The 20,036-nt window shown below is 42.8% G+C and overlaps 1 protein-coding gene and 2 long non-coding RNA genes across 3 annotated transcripts in view; 1 reads left to right on the forward strand and 2 right to left on the reverse strand.

The window, feature by feature from the left end:
* Positions 1–3,809, reverse strand: part of SLC8A3 (solute carrier family 8 member A3) — a 141,841-nt gene extending 138,032 nt beyond the window's left edge. The window contains exon 1 of the mRNA XM_047738565.1: positions 3,622–3,809. The gene's annotated coding sequence lies outside the window, so the exon portion shown is untranslated. The remainder of the gene's footprint in view (positions 1–3,621) is intronic.
* LOC125105269 (uncharacterized) lies at positions 65–11,263 on the forward strand. Its single transcript, XR_007128852.1, has 3 exons — positions 65–380; positions 901–1,127; positions 8,331–11,263. It is a non-coding gene; the product is annotated as an uncharacterized LOC125105269 (long non-coding RNA).
* Positions 11,264–14,679: 3,416 nt separating this feature from the next.
* Positions 14,680–20,036, reverse strand: part of LOC125105268 (uncharacterized) — a 53,521-nt gene continuing 48,164 nt past the window's right edge. Inside the window, exons 4-5 of the long non-coding RNA XR_007128851.1 lie at positions 16,876–16,996; positions 14,680–15,885 (exon numbers count right to left, since the gene is read on the reverse strand). This is a non-coding gene — a long non-coding RNA (uncharacterized LOC125105268). The remainder of the gene's footprint in view (positions 15,886–16,875; positions 16,997–20,036) is intronic.

The following is a 20,036-nucleotide window of genomic DNA, read 5'->3' on the forward strand; positions in this document are numbered from 1 at the left end:
CCGGGCCGGCGGCGGTCCCAAGACGGCGGCGCGTCCTGACCTGGATTCCGCGGAGTCCGGGGCTCCGGGCGGCGGGCGGGGAGGGCGGCCGGGCGGGCGGGCGCGCAGCACCGGCTTTCCCCCTGTCCTCAGGAGACGCCGCCTGCAATTCCGAAATTAAGTCTCCACCAACACATCTGTGGTTTTTAAATATAGCAGGGGACGATTACCCAGGCAGGGTCCACCCAGGCCTAAGGGAGGAGTTGAGGGGGATGGAGGTTGGCAGGGGAGGGAAAATAAAACTCCCTTTTTCCCCTCTTTTTTTCTTCTGTTCTTGGTGCAGAACTCAGTCTGTCATTTTCTCAACCCAAATCAAACAACAGCTTGCGAGAGACGCTTGGGTGAGTGCTGGTATGTTGGCTTTTGGGTTTTTAAGGCTAAAAATAAGAGGGGGTTGCCTCCTAAATTGCTGCTTACTCTGGGCCTGGAGCCTGGAGGAGAGATGGTCTTTTGATGCAGCAGCAGAACTAGGGATTGGGGCTTGGCTCAGACAAAGTGTACACACGTAGCCTGAAATCAGATGCCTGTAATTTCTTCTATATTTGTCAGGCGTGGTCCTGGAGGCATGAGGGGTGGGCAGGCCTCCCCCAAGAATGAGGTTTCTTCTAGTTTATCGATGGCATTAGGCAGATCTAAAAGGAGAGGGGTGGCAGGCGGGCTGGCCCTTTGTAGAGGCACCGCTATGAATTCTGGGGCAGAATCCCAAAGGTGGGAAGTTGTTCCTCTCAGGCTTCTCTGCTGCCTGAGGGGCCAGGGAAGAAAAATGCTTAGCATGTATCAGCGCCTCCTTAGGATGGGCAGCCTTGCTAATGAATTTGACTGTTTTATTTCATGTCATCTTCATAAAACTCCATGAGGTAGGTACAATGACCAACTCCACGTTTCTGTTGAGAAAACCGATCCTCAGAGAGGCTAAGAACCATCTCAAGGCCACAAGCAGCAGAGATGGGAAGATGGAAAAAAGGTGGAACCAACTGGAGTTTTGCTGATCATCATGACGATATGTGCAAATTCCAGGATCCCCGGGGGACTGTTCCAGAGCAAGGTTTGGTGCCAATCGACAAGTGAGCATAGGAGTTAGAAAACATGTGAGTCTGGGGTTGATGTGAGTTCTTTCCTGATCCCTTTCCTGATTCCCTGCTCCTTCAGCAAATCATGTGGTGGTTTCCATCCTGAGTTCGAGTCCCGGGTGTACTCCTAACTGAGCCTGGTGATCTCAGACCCCAGAACCTTCATGGCTCTTGAGTTCGGTTAAGGTTAAGGCTGAAACACTGACTCTGTAAGATTTCAGTTACTTCGAAAGTTTGGGATTTTAGGATATGTCATTGGTGCGATCTTCCTTGTATTTGTTTCCACAGAGATCCACAATGCTGACTGGTCTAGAGTGAAGACCAAGAGATGGCTGGTGGGGATGTAAATTGGTATTGCTTTTAGGAAGGGCACCTTTGAAAGATATATCAAATTCCTTAAAAAATATGAACCTCTTTGACTCAGTAATTTTACTGGTTGAAATTTACTCTATGGCAATAGTTAAGAATGTGCTCAAACACATTACAAGGATATCCATGATAGTGTTTATAACAGCAAAAAAATGGAAACATCTTGGAGCACCTGGTTGACTCAGTGGGTTAAAGCTTCTGCCTTCTTCTCAGGTCATGATCCCAGGGTCCTGGGATCGAGCCCCACATTGTTGGGGGGGGCGTCTCTGCTCAGCAGGGAGCCTGCTTCCCTCTCTCTCTCTCTGCCTACCTCTCTGCCTGCTTGTGATCTCTGTCTGTCAAATAAATAAAGTATTTTTTAAAAATGGAAACATCTTAATTTTCAAACAGAATTGTTTGAGCAGGTTGTGTTACGTGACATAATGGTACATTCTACCATTATGAAAATGCCAGTGCAGCATTCCATGTATTGACATGGAAAGGTCTGCATGATATGTTACTGAGAGAGAAAAAGGAAATGGAACATAGAATGTGACACTGTGTGTGTGTGTGTGTGCGCCCTACTAGCATAAAAACACCAAAATGGTAATAGTTGTTATCTTTGGGTGGTGGGATTCTTAGTGATTTATTTTTCTATTAAAATCAACTTTATTGGGGCGCCTGGGTGGCTCAGTGGGTCAAGCCTCTGCCTTCAGCTCAGGTCATGGTCTCAGGGTCCTGGATCGAGCCCCAAATCGGGCTCTCTGCTCAGCGGAGAGCCTTCTTCCCTCTCTCTCTCTGCCTCTCTCTGCCTACTTGTGATCTCTCTCTCTCCATCAAACAAATAGATAAAATCTTTTAAAAAAATAAAATAAAATCAACTTTATTGAGGTATAATTTGCATACAATAAAATTACCTGTTTTAAGTGTACAGGTTGATGGGTTTTGATAGCAGTACACACAAGTATAACAACCATGATCAAGATACAGAACATTTACATCTACCCTCAAAGGTTCCTAGCCCCTTTGCAGTTATCCCTCCTCCCCTCAAGCAACCACTGATCTGCTTCCTGTCACTGTAGATTAGTTTTGCTTTTTCTAGAACTTTCTTCTTTGTGTCCATTTATGGCTCTTGATAGTTCTTCAAAGAACATTTCCCATTCACTAAAACAGCAGCAGTGACAATACACACAGAACTGGTCTTATCTTTTTTCTAGAACTACCAGAAACTGACGGGAGCTTCATTTTCTTTTCACCTGCAGCAGGTGTGGCTGGGCAGGAAGGTGGGAGGTGAGGGGAGTAGCTCGGCACGTTCAACCATCGCTGGGGGCAGAGTGACTCGTGGGGGTTATCTGACTTCCAGATAGACTGAAATAACCAAGCCCAGTTCTGCATTCTGAGTCTCTGTGTCCTCACCTATAGCATCGAAGAAAAATTAATAACAACAACCCCACTCGTGGGGTCAGCGTGAGGATTCCGTGAGATTACAGTTTCTGATATAGAGTAATTCTCAAATGCACGTCAGTTCGCTCTTTCTCCCCCTTACCCTGCTTGCCTCCCACTGTATGCTCTACATCCACCTGTCTCCTCTGAACATGGGACAGACTCCCACTTTATCCCCCTCTCTACTATCTGCATACAGGGTTATAAACAACTACGGTAATTCTGATGACAGTCTGCCTTCAGTTTCTGCCGTTGTTTATTCCCTAATTTCTGGTTGTGGTTGGACGCGAGGAGATCTTCACAGGAGAGCCAGCAAGCGGGCTACTTGTTGTCAGCAGCAGGAACAAGAGCCACAGACTTCATTTTCAAAATCAGGAGGAGACAGAGGCCAGAGAAGTTGGGGGATTCAACCCAGTCACAGAGCTCACACAGCAAGCCCATTATGGGCTGCATGGGGGACCCCCTTCCCCCAAATGCGTAGGTTGAACTGGTAGCTTCCTGTACTTCAGCATGTGAGGGCCAAGAGATAATTAAGTTAGATGAGGTCATTAGAGTGGGCCCTAATCAAATGACTGGTGTTCTTATAAGAAAAGGACGGGAGCACAGATAGGCAGTGGGAAGACCATGTGAAGACACACCAGGGAGGCAGCCATTTGCAAGCTGAGGACAGAGGCTGCAGAAGATCTCGAACTTTCTGACACCTTGATCTTGGACTTCTCACCTCCAGCCTGTGAGGAAATGAATTTCCACTGCTTGAGCCACTCAGTCTGTGGTATTTTCTGATGGCGGCCAGAGCAGACTCATGCAGAAACCAGGTCTTCTGGCTGATTCCTGGCAAGGCTGGCTCTCTTCCAACTTCAAGGAGTTCCTTCAGGTTATTTGGTACCTTAAAACAACCCAGATTTGGGAATTCATTTGGATAAAAATGAATGAACGAAATACATGGGGCTGGGGAGAAAAAATAAAGCGGAAGAAAGGGTAAGGGCTGCCAAGGGAGGGAGGGGAGATCATTTGGCTTTTTAATTGGAGAGATTGGGGAATTTGTTTTGGAAGCTTCAATGACAAAGAGTCAGTAAAGTGAGAACTCAAAGGAGAAGGGGGAGGGAGCCATGATGATGCTTGAAGGAAGTAGGTTCCAGAACAGGAAACTCTGAGATTCATAAGCAGGAGTATGTCAGACCTGTTCACGAAAAATTGTTATTTATTCCTCACGTCCATGTTGGGAGCTGCATAGCATCCCTTTATCTAGAGAAGAAGACACTTCAAGTGGGAGAAGTCACCCCCATGACTTGTCACCAGACAAGAGCAGGTAATGAATGCCCTTCTTTCTCCAGAGGTTGGCAGCACAATGGGGCAGATGGGGTGAATATTGAGAACCTGCCCCGTGGCTTCTTCTTCCTTAGGCCCCACTACTTACCATTATACCCCAAAAGCTCCTCAAGTCGGTGCCTCTCCAGACATGGGGCCTCAGGCACCTCACTGGGACCAGCCCTGCCTGCCTTTGCTGCCTTTAGCTCTGCTTGTCACAGACATCACTGTGCCCAGGTGCTGGCCTTCCATGGCCCTGGGACTATAAAATCTGAGAGCAGTTGAGGAGAGGCAGAAGCAGACAACACGTTGAACTTAAGTAAACTCTGGAGCAGCTCTGTAGGAGAGAGAGAAGTTTCACACGGGATGTTTGATAATAGGAGAGTTTAGGAAGACATAATTCTTCCCTATGGGGTATAGAATTCTTTTTTCCTTAAGATTTATTTATTTATTTAGAAAGAGAGAGAGAGAGAATCTCAAGCCGGCTCTGAGCTGAACGTGGAGCCTGACGTAGGGATCCATCCCAGGACCCTGAGATCATGACTTGAGCTGAAACCGAGTCAGATGCTTAACCGACTGAGCCACCCAGGCACCCATATAATTCTTAACTCTCTTATAACCTGTATTTCCAACATTTTTCACTTAATTATTTTTCTGTTGTTTCCTTTATTAAAAGTGTCTGTTGAAGGAGAATACACATACGGACAAGTGCACAAGTCATAAGTCCAAGCTCAAGGAATTTTCACAAAGTGATTGTATTTCATTGAATCATTACCCAGAACGATAAATATTACAAGTGTCCCAGGTACCCCTCAGGTACTACACCCAATGACGCGTCCTCTCTGTCTTCAAAGGTACCTGCTCTCCTGACTTCCGGACCGTTACATGAGTTTTATGTGATTTCTGAACTTTGTATAAATGGAAGCACAAAATGTACTATTGGGTCTGCTCACAGTGGGTCTGTAAGGTTTATCCAAAGTGTGTGTAGCAGCAGTTTGTTGCTTTTCTTTGCTGTGGTGTTTCCATTGGGTGAATATGCCCCCAATTTAATTGAATTTTTATTCTGCTCATGATTGACATCTAAGTTGTTTCCAGGTTTGTTTTGTTTTCTTGTTTTCTTTTATTTTGTTTTTATTATTTTGAATAATGCTGCTAGGAGCATTTGCATGCATAGGTTTGGGTTTACATATGTACTTGCTTCTCTTGGGTCTGTATCTCAGAATGGACTTGTTGGCTCATGAGGTGGGTGAATATGTAGATTTAATGGATAATGATAGTTTTCAGTTGGTGGTACAATTGCACCTTCCCCTCCCCAGCATTGTGGCATCAGGTCATTGGCAGTGCTGAGTTTTATCAATCCATTTAATTTTAGCCATTCCGGTGGGTGTATATTTAATTGTGGCTTTCATTTACATTTTCCTAGTGACTAGGAAGTGGGAAATCTTTCCTAGATATATTCCCCTTTGGATAGTCTCTTTCGTTAAGTGTCTGATCAAGTCTGTTGCTTATTTTTCTAGAGCATTGTCTGTCTTTTTCTTATTGACCTTGTGAGGGTTCTTTACATATTCTGGATACGAGTCCTCTGTCATTACATGTGTTGCAACTATTTCCTCCCAGCCTGTGGCTTGCCTTTTCATTCTCTTAATTGTGTCTTTTGATGAATAATTTTTTATAGTTTTAATGTAGCACATTTATCATTTTTTCTTTACGTGTTCTTTGAGACTTTGTCTATCCAAGGCTTTTAAGATATTTTTCTGTGTTATCTTCTAGAATTCTTATTTTTTATGTTTCAAATTTAGATCTATAATTCCAGGATTTTATTTTTTTCATGTTTTTATTTGAGTATAATTGGCATACAATGTTACATCAATTTCAGGTGTACAACATAGTGATTCAACTACTCTGTATGTTATGCTATGTCCACCATTAGGGTAACAACCGTCTGTCACCATACAAGGCTATTACATTATCATTGACTATATTCTCTATGCTGTGTCTTTTATTCCTGTGACTTCTTCATTCCATAACTGGGAGCTTGGATCTCCCATTCTTCTTCACTCATTTCTGCCTACATCGCCCCCTCGCCACTGCCCTTCCTTCTAGCAACCACCAGCTTGTTCTCTGTAGTTATAGGTCTATAGAATTACTTTTTTTAAATTTAATGTGAAGAAGGGGTGAAACTTTTTTTTTCCCATATGGACATACAGCTGACCCAGTACAATTTGTTGAAAAGACATCATTTCACCTGCAGCACTACCTTTTGATACAAATCAAGTATTTGTGTATGTATGGGTCTGTTTATGGACTTTCTAGTTGGTTTGATTTGCTTATTTTTCTCTTCTTTTATTCACATATGTCTTAATTGTTGTAGCTTATAAGAAAACTTGACATTTAGTAGAGTGAGTGTTTTTGCTTTGTTCTTTTCATGAATATCTTGGTTATTCTTTTTTTTTTTTTAAAGATTTTATTTATTTATTTGACAGAGAGATCACAAGCAGGCAGAGAGGCAGGCAGAGAGAGAGGAGGAAGCAGGCTCCCTGCTGAGCAGAGAGCCCGGATGCGGGGCTCGATCCCAGGACTCTGAGATCATGACCTGAGCCAAAGGCAGCGGCTTAACCCACTGAGCCACCCAGGCGCCCCTATCTTGGTTATTCTTGACCCTTTGCAATTACATATAAATTTTAGAATCAGTTTATCAGTTTTAAAAAAAAAAAAAGCCTGCTGGAATATCAAGATGGCCCTGAATCTATAGATCAATTTAAAGAGAATTGCCATCTTTATAATATTGAGTCTTTTGCATGAACACAGACTACCTATTTACTCAGATCTTCTTCAAATTCTCCCAGTAATGTTCTAAAATTTTCAATGTATAGGTCTCACACATATTTCTTTTGATTTATTCCTAAGTATTTAGATTTTGTGACACCAAGTGGTATTGTTTTCTTTATGTTGTTAAACAAAAATCTGTTGTTAAACAAAATTTTATGTTAAATTGTTTTTACAGTGAATAAAACACTACTGATTTTTGTGTACTTACTTTGCATACAATGACAGTGCTCAAATTTTTAGTTCTCACAGTTGTAGATTTTGCCTTTTTATTCATTTTCCTTATACATAATCATGTTTACAGATTTCTTCCTTTCAAATCTTTCATTTTTGCACTGGTTAGGATATCAAATACAATGGTAAATAGAAGTGGACATGATGGGACTCTCTCTGGTTTTTTTCTTCGTCTTAATGGAACTAGTTTCAGTATTTTCCCATTAAATATGAAGTTTACTGTAGGTTCTTCGTAGAAAATCTTTACGATATTAAGGAAGTTCCCTTCAATTCCTAGTTTCTTAAAGTTTTTTTGGAAAATCATAAACTTGCATTGAAAGTTATCTAATCCTTTCTTTGTATCTACTAAGATGATTGTATGAAATTTTTCCTTGCTCTGTTAAAGTGATAAACTATATGGACTTTTTTTTTTAAAGATTTTATTTATTTATTTATTTTTAAAGATTTTTATTTATTTATTTGAGAAAGTGAGAGAGAAAAACATGAGAGGGAAGAGGGCCAGAGGGAGAAGCAGACTCCCCACTGAGCTGGAAACCTGAACTGAGACTCAATCCTGGAACTTCGTGGGACCATGACCTGAGCCAAAGGCAATAGCTTAACCAGCTGAACCACTCAGACGCTCATTTATTCATTTATTTTGAGAGAGAGGGAGGGAAAGAGAGAGTGTGTGTGTGCCCATGCAGGTGGGGGGAGGGACAGAGGGAGAGGGAGAAAGAGAAACCGGATCATCGAGCAGACTCCACACGGAGCCTGACACAGTGCTGGATCCCTTGACCCTGAGACCATGACCTGAACTGAAATCAGGAGTCATGAATGCTTAACTGACTGAGCCACCCAGGTGCCCCTATGGACTCATTTCCTAATGTTAAACCAGCTTCACATATCTGAAATAGAGGTTATTTGGTCGTGATGTACTTATCTTTTTATATGTATTATTAGATTTGCTTTGCTTACAATTTGTCAAGGATTTCTGTATCTATATTCGCGGTAGAGATTGGTCTGCAATTTTCTGTTCTTGTAATGTCCTTATCTAATGTTTTTCACAAATTTGTTTCTTCACAGAACCATATAGAACCATATTCTTGGTCATTTGGATCTCTCTTCATCCAGGTTCCTTGGTCTCAATTCCGTGTTCACAACTGCTCTCCTCCCTTCCAGTTCACCGTGACCTTGAGAATACTCAAAGGTATAGAAGAACTTCGTTCATCTTCTAAGCAAGAGAACAGGTCTCTTTAAGAGGAGCCCCTGATTTTCATGCCTTTGAAGTTTCTCTCGAGGGCTGTGTTCTTCCATCCCTAACGGGCCTCCCAAATATCTATGGGAGCATCAGCCAGGTGGAAAGGGCTGCTCTTGGACACTGTTTCTGCCAGGGACATGTGGACGACAGCGGGCATGGAATAAAAAGAATAGCATGTCAATATTAAAGCATTCTCTTTGCCCTCTCCCTAGACACACCTTCTTTTCTAGCCATGGCTTACCATAATTTCCTGGATATTTAGCGATGTTCTTAAGAAGCAATGAACAACCTCATCCAATATCCAGCAACACATCCTTTTACCTCTTACATAATTTCTCCATTTGTTTATGAAGGTTTTATTACTAGGGCTGTGAGTTGTTGGAGAGAAAATATTTCCATGGTGGAATAAGTAGGCTCGATTGCTGATTGACTAACAGATGATGGAGAAGGGGTGCTAAGTCGATTTCCAAGGGTCTGGCCTGAGAAACTCGATGGAGGGCAGCACTGGCTTAGGAAATCTGAAAGGGAAAACACGTTTGGAAAGCAAGGAGGAAGGTGTGGTTCTGCCCCTCATGAACTCGTGGGATGTTCAAAAAGGAAATCTCAGAGGCACAGAGACAGATCTGAAGCTTCAGAGGCAGAGCTGGTGGGGGGACACAGATTTGGGAGCGCGTAGGTGGTCATGGAGGCCATGGGAACGGATGAGAACACCCAGGGAGAATATGTAGTGCTAGCCACATGCTCTTCTACTCCTTTTTAAACGATTATCCTAGAGCAGGGGTTAGCAATCTATGGCCTATGGGCCAAATCGGGCCTGTGGCCTGTCTTGCAAATATACGTTTATTGGAACGCATGCCTGTTTATGTACTGTCAGTGAGGGCTCTGCTTGAGGACAGAGGGGCAGAGTGGTGGCCACAGACGCTGTATGACCGGTAAGGCAGGGAAATACTTACCACTCGGCCTTTTACAGAAGTGCTAATCCCTGACCTAGAGGTTATAAGAGGTACCCGTGCTTTATTAAATTTAATATCAGTAAGGCAGTTAAGTCCGTTGTCAGTTCATTGCTGCTCTTTCGCAGCTAATGGATCTGCTTGTTCTGTTGCTCCCAAATTTGTCTCTGCCTTTGGTTCTTATCAGTGTTATTATGATGGGCCTAGGTATAGCTTTCATTAAATTTATCTTATTTGGATTTTGTAGAAATTCTTTTTTTTTTTTTAAATAGTATGTCAGTATTAAAGCATTCTCTTTGCCCTCTCCCCCTAGACACTTATACCTTCTTTTCTAATCATAAGTTACAATAATGGGGGGGAAATGCATGGAGCCCAATGTGGGGCTTGAACTCACCACACTGAGATCAAGACCTGAGCTGAGATCAAGAGTGGGATGCTTAACCAGTTAAGCCACACGGGAGCCCATTATAGAAGTTCTTGAACATGTCACTTAATGTCCTTAAATGATCTTGGAAATATAGTAATTATACTTTTGAATAATATTTCTGCCTGTTGTCTGTCTCCTCTTCTTTTAGAACCCCAATTACAGGGATGTTCAATTGTGTTAGTATGCCCTGCATTTCTTTTACGCCCTTGTCTGGATTTTCTCTTCCTTTTCATCTCTATGTTTTAGCATAAGTATTTTATACTGACCTATCTTTCAGTTCCCTAATTTCCATCTGCTCATTTTTTAGTAGATTCCAAGTTTTTGCTGAAAATTGCTATCTTATTATCTATTGATCACAGCTCTCTTATAGTCTGGATGTGGCACCTCCAAAATCTAGACCTCCTGTAGGTCTGTTTCTAGATATTGTTCTCCTTCCCTCCTCCCTCTTCCTCCCCTCCCCCTCTCATTCTCTCTCTCCCTCCCTCTCCTCCCTTCCCTCTTGTTTTTCTTGTTTCTGGGAATGCCTGCTGTTTTGTTGTTTGTTTGGGCTGAATACTAACATTAGGTATGAAGAATCCTACACATTTTGAGTGTACAATATGAGTCTTTGGGTAATATTAGCTTTTTTAGAGAGGACTTACTTATCTTTGGGGTAGGCTTTTAGGATAGAGATGAATTATCTTAATTTTGTCTGCATGTGAGTTTATTTGAGACTGCTCCATGCTGATGCAAGCAGTGGTCTATTTCTGGTCACCTCCGTTTCCCAAGGCTCACCTCCGTGGTGAGCCACAATTCCAATTCCTTTGTCTCCACGTAGATTAGACTGCTCAGAATTCTACTTAATATCTCCATCTTTTAGTTGCTATGTCCTGCTTAGCTTTCCGGTGGACCAGAGTTTATGGGTCTGCAGGTGCTTTGAGGAAGAATGCACTAGAGACTTCCAGCTCACTTCTCAATGCCTTCCTTTCCTCTGGTTTTTAGTGCTTCGGGTCCTTACTGCCTTGGTAGCTCTGTTATCATCAAACCATAGCTGAAAGTGCAGATCACTTAGTTGTTTTTTTAAACACAAAAGAAATATATGTTTGCTCTATCAAATTAAATAATACAGACATATACCAGGAACAGTTTAATAAATCCCCGTTCCCAATCTGTCTCCTTTATTGAAGTAACCAATGTTAAAGTCTGCTGAGTATCCTTCCATTTTTTTTTTTTATACTCACATATACCAATATAGTGGTTGCCAAAGACAATTAGCTTGGGTTTGTTTTTATTTTATTTATTTATTTGACAGACAGAGATCACAAGCAGGCAGACAGGCAGGCAGAGAGAGAGGAAGGGAAGCAGGCTCCCTGCTGGGCAGAGAGCCCGATGTGGGGCTCTATCCAAGGACCCTGGGCTCATGACCTGAGCCGAAGGCAGAGGCTCAACCCACTGAGCCGCCCAGGCACCCTTTGGGTTTGTTTTTTAAAAATTGTATCATGCATACACGATTCTGCAATTTGCTTTTTACTAAGAACTGCATCAGTGCATAAAAAAAATGTATATAAGTGCATAATATTCCATACTATATATATGTCATATTTATTAAATTGTTCTCCTGTTGCTAGAGATTCAAATGGTTTCTATTTTTTTCTAACCGCATAAATACATTGCTACTTTCTCAATTTTTGCCAGTCTACTAGGTGAAATATGTATTTGATTTTACTCCAAGATATTTAGAGAATTTTTAAAAAATGTTTATTGGCCGTGTGCATGTACTCCTTCGAAAATTCTTGTGTCTATCCTTTGCCCTTTTTCCTACTGTTATCAAATTTCTAAGACTACTCAATATAATTCATGATATAAACCCCTCATTCGTCACATATGTTGCAAATATTTTCCCAAAGCGTGTTTGCCTTTTAAAATGTTACTTATGGTATCTTTTCTGATCTGAAAGTTTTAATTTTTATGTGCATAAAATGCCCATGTTTTTGTTATGACTTCTAGACCTTGTTTTAAGGCTTCCCCACTTGAAGCTTAAACAAATGTTTTCCTAAAGTTGAGTTCCTAAAATTTTATATTCTACATTTAGGTTTTTAATTTATCTAGAACTTTTTTTGTACATGGTATGCTTTATGAGTCTAACCTGTTTGCCTTCAGATGCCAGTTCTGTCAGTGTAACTTATCAAATAAACTACCCTTTTCCACTTGGTCAAATATTAAGACTGGTAACTACTTGAACCAATTTTGGATTCGGTTTCTTTGATCCCTTTGTCTATTATTGTGCCAAGCCCATCATTTTTTTTTTTTTTTTTACTTATTTATCTATGTTAAATAAACCATCTTTTAGAGCAAGTTTAAGTTCACAGCCACACTGGGAATAAAATACAGAGAGTTCCCATAAACTCTCTGTCCCCATACTTTGTATTTTTTATTACATTAGATATAAAGCAAATTGTTTTATCACCCATCCATCTTTCTGTTAGAATTTACTTGCGTACTCTCAGCTACTCCTCCACTGATTTTTAAAATCATCATATATAATCATCATATAAACTAGGATTCTGGATGACATTTCATTAAATATGTAAATTAATTTGGGAAGGGCAGGCAATGTTATGACATTCTAGCATTCTTAATTTTTAAAATTTGTTAAAGATTTATTTATTTATTTATTTGAGAGCGTGTGCAAGACTGTGCAACCATGGGTGGGGAGAGGGGCAGAGGGAGAGGGAGAAGGAGAGAAGCAGACTCCTCACTGAGGCAGGAGCTGGATGAGGAGATTAAGGGGGGCTCAATCTCACAACCCTGAGATCATGACCCCAGCAGAAATCAAGGAAATTAAGAATCAATTACTTAACCAATTGAGCTACCCAGATGCCCCTCTATCATTCTTAGTCAGTTGTCACTACACTTAGACTCTTTTCACATGTTAATAAGGATTCATAGTTAGTTCTTTAGGTCTTTTGCCTTTCTTGTGAATTTTACTTCTAGGCATTTTACAGTTTAATTTTTTATTAGAAAGTGGGATTTCCTCCCTCCTGACATCCAAATTTCTGTTGATTAAAAGTAAAACTATTAATTTTTGTACTTTTTGTGTCCAGTTACCTTATTCAATTTTCTTTTCTTTCTTTTCTTTTTTTTGGCATCTGAAGGCATGCCTAGCACTAGTGTGTGCTAGTTTGGGGGCAGGTAGGGAGAAGAGGGAGAGGGAAAGAGGGACTCTCAAGTGGGGTTCCATCTCATGACCCTGAAATCATGACCTCAGCAGAAATCAAGAGTCAGATCTTTAACTGAGTCACCCAGGCACCCCACCTTATTCCATTATTTTAATAACAACAAGAACTACCAATGGGCCAGGCATTATTCTGTTTTTTATGTATATTAACTCACTTAATCCTCAATATTTCTAAAAGATAGGTACTATTATATCAGTTTTACAGATGATGAAACTGAGACCTAAGGTAGAATATCTTAGTCTTTCTAGGAAAACAATATTCTAATCCTAAAAGGAAAATTTTACTATTTACCAATATTTAAAGTAATTGTTTTATTTTATTTCCTTATCATATTGGCTAAATCTTATAAAACAATGTGGACTCACAGAAGAAATAACAGGCATTTTTCCTTCTTCCTGATTTTAATAGAACTGAAATGAACAGAAATTATAGGTAAACCCAAATGTACACTGGTAATTTGATAAAGAATTATGTGTGCAAATAATGATATAATAATAATAATGGAATAACATTTTAAAAAATTAAAGGATTTATATGTGCAAGTAAGAAACCCTTGGTCAATCCCACACCCTGTTAGGATTTTTTCCCTCCATAGAATACCCACCCAACAGCAGTTTAAGCCATAAGAAGTACAAAAGAAAGTTATCTCAGGGTAATTTAGCAGCTCATTAAAAATGAGTCATTAAAGGGCGCCTGGGTGGCTCAGTGGGTTAAGCCGCTGCCTTCGGCTCAGGTCATGATCTCAGGGTCCTGGGATCGAGTCCCACATCGGGCTCTCTACTCAGCAAGAAGCCTGCTTCCCTCTCTCTCTCTGCCTGCCTCTCCGTCTACTTGTGATCTCTCTCTGTCAAATAAATAAATAAAATCTTTAAAAAAAAAAATGAGTCATTAAAAATGGGAGAACTTCCTGAAATTTCTGTTCAACTGTCCCTGGCATGTTTGACTTTTCCCATGATGTTTGTAACTTAAGGATCATGAGATGGTAGTCAAAGGTCCACAGCTGGTAAGAGGGTTAAATTCAGGACTACCCGTTCCATTCTGTTAGGGGAGAAAAAGTTGTCACATTGCCAAACTGAGTGTCAGGGTTGCACTGGGTTTCACGAGAGCTCCTGTAGCCAGAAGGTGGCCATTGTGGGCGTTTCTGGATCATTGCCTTTGGACATTAGTTATGTCTCTGAGGTTCAGAGGCTAAGTTCAGATGGAGAAGAACATGTTTCTGTTATGATAGAGTGAAAGGGAAGGAAATCCTCCCATTTGCCATAACGTAGATGAACCTGGAGGGCATTACTCTAAGTGAAATAAGCCAGACACAAGGGCAAATACTGTATGACCTCACTAATACGTAGAATCTAGAAAAGTGGACCTCCGGGAGCCTGGAGTAGAATGGCGGCTGCTGGGAGTCGGTACAACCTCAGTTATAAGAAGAGTAAGTTCTGGGGATCTGATGTCCAGCACAGTGACTACAGTAAATAACACTGTATTGTATGCTTCTTGAAATTCGCTGAGAGTAGATCCTAAGTGTTCTCCCCACTGGAAACATATACATACATTGAGTCATCACACTGCACACCTTAAAATTACATTGTACAAAGTAATATATACAATTTCTATTTGTCGATTCTACCTCAATAAAGCTGCCCCCCCCCCATTTTTTTTCTTTTTTCTTTTTTTAACGAAAAAAGCACAGTTGAGACTCCCAGAAACAGGCTGAGGCTCTAAGGCGACTCCCCCGCGGACAGACTGAAGGCAAGAACCAGAGTGAAAGCGGCAGCGGCGAGGTGAGCTGGACGCGCGCTTCGCGCTTCGGGGCAGTGACGCCGGTGATGGGCCGGGATGGCCAGAGTGAAAGGCACTCACCGGGGACCTGAGGGAGCAGCGGTCCAGCTGCCACCACAGCAGCTTCACGGGTGAGGGGAGGGCGAGGATCCGTCTGGCCCCTGATGGCGCGATTTATTTACTGAAAGTCACGGACACACAGCGGCGTTCCAGGCGGAGACCCGCAAGGTTCTCCTCCCGGCGGACGTGGGTCAGAGCCCACGGTGGGGGTGGGGGTGGGGGTGGGATGTCCATCAACAAGCAAACTCCGCCGCCTTCTTGTCAAACTTCAGATGAACCTAAGTGGTGTGACAAGAGCTCCAGCCAGAGGAAAGGCTGGAGAGTGGCCGTGGCTGTGGTGGGGCCGCGGTGGTGGCCGTGAAGGTGGGTCCTGAGGGTGGGGGGTGGAGGGGAGCGCGCAGAAGAGCAGCGACTTCCAAGGCGCGGCGGGCCGGCCTGGCGCGGGCTGGAGGACAGGAGGGGTCATCCGGGCCCCTGGGGTCACCAGCCTGGAGTCCCCCAGGGGGGTGGGGGGGGCCCGCAGGCTTGATCTCGGCTTCTCTAAATCCTTCCTGCCTGAGACTCCAGGCCCTCCTTCCCCCGGGCGAGCCGTCCTCTCCTTCTGCCGGGGCGCCCTTGCCCACCTGCCAGGTGCTTAGCCTACAGGATGGTTGTCTGCCTATAGTTGGGAAGTCAACAGAGCTAAAAATAGCAGAGCTGGGATGGAGCACAGTGATGAATCTGCTAAATTCTACCGAGAGCCGGGAGCGGCAGGGAGACGGGAGAGGCCCGGAGCGCCGCCCCGGGGGGCAGTCTCTTCCCTAAGAAACCATCACAAGACTTCTGGTCTGGATCTTTGGATTATTCTGCCTTTGTGCTTCTTTATCGGAAGAAAGCAACTCCTGCCCGGTTTGCTCCTTCTCAGGATGGCAACTGCACCAGCTGTTGTACAGCGTCTTCCTCGGTGATGCTGATGAAAAAAAGAGAGAAGAAAACAAGATATTTACTAATTATGGGGACACTATTTGTGGTTGGGAAATTACACATGCAGGAAGATATGAGGAAAAATCACCCAAATATCACCACCTAGAGATAACTATTATTAAGGTTTTTAGTTTTCTATAACTATAGTTAATATTTGGGTCTACCTGAGGTCATTTGGGAGCTACAGTTTTGTATCCCAATTTTAAATTTAGCACTAGTTAGCAATCACTTTCCCACTGACAGTATCTTCTGTAGGTCCCCAGACTGGGCTCTAGGCTCCAGCCATACCAAGGAAAACAAGGCAGCCCGAGGCTGGGGTGGGCAAATGCCAAATTATGTCCCACGGGGTTGTTTTCTGAGGTAACAACCGTGGTGTTACAACCTGGTAGTTTCCTGGCTTTCTTCCCCAATTCATAAGATGATGTCACCGGAAGAGGACAGGAGAGACTCAGAGACGCAGAGACCAGCTTTTAGAGCAGAGGATTTTCTTTGGTGGGGAGCTGTCAGACTTGTGCAATGCGTGATGCATTGCTGAGGAACGTGCACACACACACCCACACAAATGGCATTTAAAAAAATTTCTGACCACCCATATCGCAGCACACAATCTGATTTTTGCCCTCGTGACTGGGCCTTTCTAACCAGGGAAGCTGGCCCAATTCGTAGTCATGCGAGGTGAGGAGAGCTGTCTTCAGCGAGGACCCTGTCAGAGGGAAACTGTTCTCTGCCTGACTTGGAGCCATAGACTTCGGCCGCCTCCTTCTTTTAGTCCCACACGAGCCTCTTAATGGTATTTGTAATGAGTTCAGCCAATGGAACATTTTAAAAAGCTTCTGTATTCTTACAATTTGGGTGTCTTTGTTATCTTTGTCATTCTTACTGTGGCAAGGCTAAAGCAGGAGCCAAACATAAACCCAGCCCACTTCTTGACGGGCCCCAGTCATAGCATGTGTGTGACCTTATTGTCCTTTCTTACTTATCTGAGTGCAGAGGGTCTCGTGAAGAACCGTTATCACACAAGGAGCAGGCACTGTCAGCTGCCCACCCAACAGTCACTTCCTCCTTTTTCAGTGTTGACCACAGTAAGAAGGAAAGAGCTAAAAAAAAAAAAAAGCAGGGCGCCTGGGTGGCTCAGTGGGTTAAGCCACTGCCTTCGGCTCAGGTCATGATCTCAGGGTCCTGGGATCGAGTCCCACATCGGGCTCTCTGCTCAGCAAGAAGCCTGCTTCCCTCTCTCTCTCTCTCTCTCTCTCTCTCTCTGCCTGCCTCTCTACTTGTGATCTCTCTCTGTCAAATAAATAAATAAAATCTTTAAAAAAAAAAAAAAGGCACTGAAAGGTAGGAATAAAAAGGCTGAATAAATACAAGTTGGGACTGGTCGAAGTCAATCGTGGGAATCTTGAACCCCTTTGCTAGGGGTTCAATCTTGAACTTACTTTTCAGCCTGCCTTGCTGTTTGAGACAGCCACGTGATTCAGTTCCCATGATGGGCACAGGAAAAAATCTGGAAAATACCTCTTTCCTGGAGAATAAGAAGGGTGTTTTTCCTCTGCCCCCTTTTTTTCATCTTGAATGCAGTATGAAGACCTAGTGCCTACGGCTGTGGCAGCCTAGCTATCTGGTGACAGTGAGGTGACAGCACGAGGGTGAAAAGCCCCCAGGCTCAAGATGCTGATGTTCAAGTGTGAAAAGGAACTAGATCCTGGATGACATTTTTGAGTTACCAGTCAACCCTAGAATTGCCCACTTTGGGAATCTTTCCTAAGAAGTAAGAAGATTTCTCATGCTTTAAGGCACTCTTTCTTGCAGGTGAACCTATCCTAATTGATACATGCCAAGGATGGCCAGTGCATGAGAGGCTCAACTTTTCTGAAAGGCAGTGTCAATATTGTAGTAACTGCTAAATTACAAACCACCAATTCAGTGTCAGGAGTTGACCAGTTGGGTGAATAAGATGCATTTTTCTTTCAACTGGTAGAAGCTGATCCTTCCAGAGGATGGACAGATTAAGATGAGGGAGTGAGCAAAAGGAATCATCCAGAATCTGTATCCCATAATCCTTGAGCACAGTTAACGTGGCATACTTTTTTATACACATTTTTTAAAGATTTTATTTTTATTTATTTGACAGAGACAGAGAGAGGGAGACAGCACATGCAGGGGGAGCGGCAGGCAGAAGGAGAGGGAGAAGCAGACTCCCTGCTGAGCCAGGAAGCCTGATGCCGGACTTGACCCCAGGACCCCAGGATCATGACCTGAGCTGAAAGCAGATGCCCAACTGACTGAGCCACCCAGGTACCCCACTCTTTTTCTTAAAGATTTTATTCAGTTATGAGAGAGAGAGTACAAGTGACAGCACAAGGAGGAGGAGCAGCAGAGGGAATGGGAGGAGCAGATCCCCACTGAGCAGGGAACCCCACATGGGGCTCGATCTCAGGAGCCTGAGATCGTGACCTGAGCCGAAGAAGGCAGCCACTTAACTGACTGGGCCACCCAGGCACCCTGTGGCATACTCCTTAGGCTTCTCTTAAGCCTGAAACATGTTTTTTTTTTTTTTTTAAGATTTTATTTATTTATTTGTCAGAGGAGAGAGGAGAGAGAGAAAAACGCTGCACAAGTAGGCCGAGTGGCAGGCGGAGGCAGAGAGAGAAGCAGGCTCCCTGCTGAGTAAGAAGCCCAATGTGGGACTCGATCTCAGGACCCTGGGATCATGACCTGAGCTGAAGGCAGATGCTTAACCGACTGAGCCACCCAGGCATCCCTATGTATGTTTTTTACAACACCTAATAGAGAAAAGTGAACCTACATAGTATAGAAACAGGGAGTCATACTCACAATAGAGGACCTCTCAGAGAATTTGGTGAGCACTAAGGAAGAGCCTGAGATATGCCTTGAGCATGCGTTCACCCTGGAGCTGATGGTACAGAGTAATGCAAATTCAGGATCAAATGAAATTAGAAATACCACTTGATTTCAGCTACTTATAAGGAAACATTTCAGTTTCCATTGGTTTTTTAGTGAGTGGTTATTCATTTTGCAAATTCATTCACTGATGGTTTTTTTTTTTAAAGATTTTATTTATTTATTTGAAAGAGAGATAGAGATCACAAGTAGGCAGAGCAGCAGGCAGAGAGAGAGAGGGGGAAGCGGGCTCCCGGCTGAGCAGAGAGCCCAATAAGGGGCTCGATCCCAGGACCCTGAGACCATAAGCTGAGCTGAAGGCAGAGGCTTAGCCCACTGAGCCACCCAGGTGCCCCTCAATGACAGTTTTAAATGGTCATCGGCCTCACAGCATCTAAATTGTTGCTGGGTCTATACAAAAACTGAATTATGGAATCTCTTCAGGAATATGGTGTTAAGGAAAGTTCCTGAACTTTGAAGTCGGACCAACAAGAATTCAAATTTTCTGCTTTTAACTAGATGTGACCTTGGATATAATCCTTTACTCCTTTGAGCCTCATTTCTTAAATGAGGATAATAAGGCCCATTGCAAAGACTGTTCGGTCATTTAAGTGAAGAATGTAAAGTACAGATAATATGTACAGATAAATGGAAAGTACAACACATAGCAGGTGCTGATAACTAGTAGCTTCTCTGTCAGTTACGTCTAATAGGAAATAGATGGAATATGCAATTTAGCATGTTTTAACACTTTTTTCCCCCTGACAAATGGATTTATTTCCAAAGGTGGGCAGTACGTAGGGGAACCACATCTAGGAAAAATTCCCAGGTTAAACAAACGAAGCTGCTGTTCAAATTTAATTCACAAGGATGTGTTTGTCACTTCATTGTTGTCTTAGCGAAAACCAGGAAACAACCCAGATGTCTGAGTATAAAGCATTGATTACATTCGTACAGCTGAATACCATAAAACCAATAAAAATAGCATTGTAAAAGTAAATGTATTGACACCAAATATATTAGCAATATAGTGCTAAGTGGAAGAACATATTGAAAGATGTTATGGAGAGCAGAATCTATTTTGTTAAAATTGTATTTATAATCTCAATTTATATCTAGATATTATTTAAAACCAGACCTTTAAGATTCCCTTGGAATCTTTTGTAAAGATTACCCCCACCCCCCGCCAAAAAAAAAGCCAGCCTTTTTTCAGTCCTCAAAGAGGTAGAAAGTTGA

Source organism: Lutra lutra, chromosome 7 (genome assembly GCF_902655055.1).
Source record: "Lutra lutra chromosome 7, mLutLut1.2, whole genome shotgun sequence".
NCBI lineage: Eukaryota > Metazoa > Chordata > Mammalia > Carnivora > Mustelidae > Lutra > Lutra lutra.